Genomic DNA, 4,817 nt, shown 5'->3' on the forward strand with positions numbered 1-4,817 from the left:
CGGCCTGCGGCAGCTCGGCTGGGCTCGGGATCGGCCCTGATCGGAGCCTTGCCGAGTCGTCGGCTCGGCCCCGGGTCCCCCGACTCGGCCAAGAGGTCGTCGGCCGAGTCCACCAGGAAGGGGCCGAGGGAGGTATCCCGGTGGCCATCCCCCCCAACGGCTAGTGGGGACCGGCGGCGAGCCACCTTCGCCGGCTTCTGCCAGCCCTCGGTGTCCACCGGGGACGCCGGCGTAGTCGGTCGAGGCGCCGGGGACAGCGGCCGGGTCGAGGGCAACTCGGGCCCCTGGTGCGCCTCGGTCGTCTTCCCCGGCCGCGGCGGCCGATCCTCCCGCGAGGCTCGTTGCCGAGTCGCCACCATCCAGGGACCGTAGATCGGTCCCTGTGCGCTCACCCCGACGCCCGGAGCTGGCTGGGCAGACCCGCCCCCCGGGTCCACCGCAGCCGCCGAAGCCGAAGCCGTAGCCGAACCGGAGCTCCCCTCAGCGCTAGCAGTCGCCGGCGAGCGGCAGGCCGCTGCCTGGTGGCCCAAACGCCCACACCGGGAGCACACCGGGGCATTTTCGAAGACGAAGGGCTGCCATCGCACCTTCGTCTTCCCCTGGATCAACACTCCCGGCAGCAGAGGTTTGGTGGTGTCAACCACCACCCTGACCCAAGCGAAGCCCATCGCCTGCCTCTGTTTGGTGAAGCTATCCAGAGCAACCGGCCGGCCCGCCCGAGCAGCTATGCAGAAAATAGTCGACGTCGACCAATATTCCGGCGGCAGGCGAGGCAACCGGAGCCACACCGTTGCCGTCTGCACGGCCTCTTCACCGGGTTCGAAGTCCGGCACCCATGGGGTCATGGCGAGCAATTGCCCAGCCACCACCCACGGGCCCTGGCTCAGCGCCCGGTCCCGGTCCTCCGTCGACCGGAACCTCAGGGCGAGGTAGCCGTCCGCAAGCGGGACGGCCACCACCTCTGTCAGCTTAGTCCGGGCGGCGACCTCCTTCGCCACCCACTCGGCTGGGACACGGCGTCCGAAGCTCCGGACCACCGCTGCCCGCCCTTCCCATTCGTGCCGCGCCGCCGCGATCGGCTCCTCCGGAGGATGCAGCACCTCCGGAAAACAGCGGCTCAGCCGCTCGATCTCCGCGGCCGTGGGCCATTGAGTCACCCACGGCCCCGGCCTCGTCCAGGCTCCAGAACTCTTACCACTGCCTCTCGCCGCTCCTTCCGTTGCCGTCCCGGTCGACTGCTTCTCCCTCCGATCCATGGGCGCCCTGCAAGGAAGAAGACGGTAAGTAGACGCTGTCCCGTCGAGCTGTTAGCAGATCCCGTCGCAAGTCCCGCCACCCGGATGGACGACCGGCCTCCCGCGACGCCGGAAACCACTTCGCCTAGGCCGGCGTTGACACCGACGGGGAGTTCTCCGGCAGGAAACTAGCCGTTGGAAGTTTCCCCAGAGCACTGTTCCGTCGTCCTTTCACCTGATGCATCGAACCCATGAAGGCAGCACTACAATTAGCCTTCTTGTTACCCAAAAAATACAGGCTTCTCCGAGATATGTACTGCGGAAATCGGGTCTTAGTCGTCTGCCATCCGCTCGTTAAAATTCCCGAGAGGGGTGGGAACTGGGAACACGCTCTCTCTTCCAACACGCGGAAGAATGGCAACGGTCCGCACACTGATCTCCTTTTCCCTCCTCAACACCCCCAAACTCTCTCCTCCCAGTACCTCCGAAACCTTCTTCTCCCACCCCACCTCCATCTCCATCTCCAACTCCCTCTCAATCTCCCTTAAAACGATATTGTATTCAATCCCTTCCCTCTCAAACCCTATCTCTGCCTCTTCGTCAGGACCTCCAGACCTCCAAAATCCAGCGGCGCCACCGTCAAGTCCCTCTTCACCAGCATCGTCAAAGATATGGGTCAGGTTCAGCACCTAGGGCCCTCCCATGCGGCGGCTTTGAGATGAGAATCGCCGCAAAAACCGTCCTCGGCAGCGTCCATTTCGGCGACACCATATCGTCGTCAACGGCACCTGCCTCACTGTCTCCGACTTCGATCTCGGTGCCTCCAACTTCACTTTCGGCCTCTCGCCGGAGACCTTCCGCAGGACCAATCTCGGCGATCTCATCTCCGGCTCGCGGGTCGATCTGGAGCGGTCCCTCCTGCCGACCTCGAGGACGGGCGGGCACTTCGTCCAGGGCCACGTCGAGGGGACCGGCCAGATCGTGTCGCCGGAATCCGAGGGCGACTCTCTCTGGGTGAAGGTAAGGGCGCCGCCGAGGCTGCTCTAGCTCGTGGTGCCCAAGGGATTTATCGAGGCGGACGGGACGAGCCTAACGGTGGTCGGCGTTTACGCGGAGGAGAAATGCTTCGATTTTATGCTGGTGGGCTATACCCAGTAGAAGATTGTGAAACCTACGAAGAAAGTGGGATGAGATAAACTTGGGGTCCAGCATAATTCTAGAAATCACGTAATAATTTATATTACTTCATAATATTTTTTTTATTGGTATAGTTTTTTTATGGGCTTTTATTATTTTTTTGTTATCGTGATTTTATTAGACTAATTTTAGAAATCATGTATATTAACCAATAATATTTTTTTTTTAGCATGATCCTGTATCAGCATATATTAACCAATATTATTTTCTTTTACACACATTCTATTAGTTTTCTGCACAGGTAAAAAAAGGTTTTACCTCATTTGGTTTGACAAATTTTAGATAATACGATCAGATGATCTCAAGTATCTTTTATTTAGAAAAAAAAAGTCAACCGAAACTAATGACAAGATCCATGTAGCAACCCTCAAATTCACAGACATAATTTTTTGATCGTGATCTACAATGTGGATCGTAGTTTATCTTGATATTTAAGTACTAAATATAGCAGTCTTCTTGGCTTTTGGTTGGATGATCTGCATAGCTGTGTTTAGAATGAAATTTCATGTTTATTTTTCTCTGTAGAATGTTTGATTCTCATATTCGGCATTTTGGTATTAATTTTCGGTTCACATCCAGTTGCATATCTATCAGGGTTTTGCAACTTATCTACTTTCATTTTTTTAAAAAAAATTGAATGTCATTCTCTTTTTTTTTGTACAACGGTTGCTCACAACAATCTAGTGTAAGTGTAACCAGCAGAGTCAAGAGAAATAAAGTAGCATACAGGTGGAAGCGCGGTATTGGACCATGTCCACAGGAACTCTCTTGAATGATAAGCAGCAAATGAGGCGATCCAATTTGCCGCCCTGAATGTTAATATGGTTTGTTATATTATGTTTTATAATAATTCAAATTCTATATATTTTATCTTTATTTTATTATGACTTCTGAAATTATATGTAAAATGTATGTTTTGTTGAATATCATTTCGTTAGAAAAGCCTTGAACTTTGATTAAAGATTGTATGGTCTTTAGATGTCTTACGATTATGAAAACTGGAATATTGAGCCTTGTGCAAGAAATGAAGTTGGACCGATGCAGATTCAGATATTATGGTTTGTCTTTCCGTAAGATATAGAGAAAATCTTTTTTTAAAAAAAATTGGGCTTTGTTTTGGTCCCTGCCGCGTTAGGATAGATTCAATAATAATACTCCTAGAAGCAAAATGAATGTGAATAGCTTTTGTGTGCTTTGTAGTGGAGAAGATGTGAACTCATCTCATTTTTTATGTTTCTCAAAAACCTTTAATAAGAAAGATTCGGATAAGGATTGTAGTTGGTCATGAAAACCACTTCGTTTTGCACACATGTTTCTTCCATTACACAGTTTAAAGTTGGGCAGCAATTGTATTAGCTACAATCCAACTGGAAATTGTCGCATGATGTTACTTGATTATGCTTCAATTGTTATCTGTAACCCTTTTCTTCATTCTTTCCTTTTCTCTCCTTCACTTCTTACCCACCAAATCATGTACCCTTCCTTCTACCTTTTTTTTCCAAATCTAAAATTTCCTATTTCTAAGCTTGATGATGGGTAGTCGGGTTCTTCTAGTAAGCTAGTTGGCTTCCTCTAGTGCTTACTCATACCTTGACCATCTTCCTGAATAGCGGTTGGTAAAAGGAAGAAGCTTTATTTTCTGTATAGTATATATTTTCTCAATGCCTAGAATTGGTGTTTGGTGAAAGATCCAATTGATCCAGGGCTTGTATCTTGAATCTAGGTTTATGCATACATGCATGCATGTATATATGTACATGCCTATGTATAAATAATAAGTGTGGCTGTATGGAGCGTGATTCATGTCTTGAAGAATAGGGGACTTGATATGTTTCTTTATGTGATAAATTGATGAAATTCGGGAATGTATTTTTCCTTACTGTCTTCCCTGGATTCCCCCTTTGAGGTTTAGCACCATCTAATGGCCAAGGACATAGGGACTGGGACATGGAATTCCATTATTGTTACTGTTATCAGGCAAGTGAGGGAGTTTGATTGTTCAAAGGATTACAAGATTTGCAATCTCGGATCGTATCACCCTGTACAGGGCATGCTCTTCCATGCTGGTAGGGTATCAAGACTCGATACGCCCCCAATATCGAGCATCTGTTCCAAGGTATGTACCATATCGACACTCGGTATGGGGTGTACCAGTTGGGCACCGGTATGGTGTGCATTGGAGGATTATAACATTTATGTGAATTTATGATAATCACGAAGTCCTTTCTTCTCATTTGCTGAGTTTGCTTATGGCTTATTTGTATGTCTGAGATGATGACAGACATGTTTACCTGTTTGTTATGCAAGCAATCAGCATTGCATGCGTTAGTGCAGGAATTCATGCTCTGTTGAGCGTTTGCAAAAGACTTTTGTAATATGATGGAT

The 4,817-nt window shown here is 49.5% G+C and overlaps 1 pseudogene; it reads left to right on the plus strand.

Moving 5' to 3' along the window:
* Positions 1-1,795: 1,795 nt before the first annotated feature.
* LOC149768829 (riboflavin synthase pseudogene) lies at positions 1,796-3,683 on the plus strand (annotated as a pseudogene).
* Positions 3,684-4,817: the final 1,134 nt, after the last annotated feature.

The sequence above is a fragment of the Phoenix dactylifera genome, chromosome 1, assembly GCF_051530095.1.
Source record: "Phoenix dactylifera cultivar Ajwa chromosome 1, Ajwa_hap1_PhDact_Kaust_v1.1, whole genome shotgun sequence".
Classification (NCBI taxonomy): domain Eukaryota; kingdom Viridiplantae; phylum Streptophyta; class Magnoliopsida; order Arecales; family Arecaceae; genus Phoenix; species Phoenix dactylifera.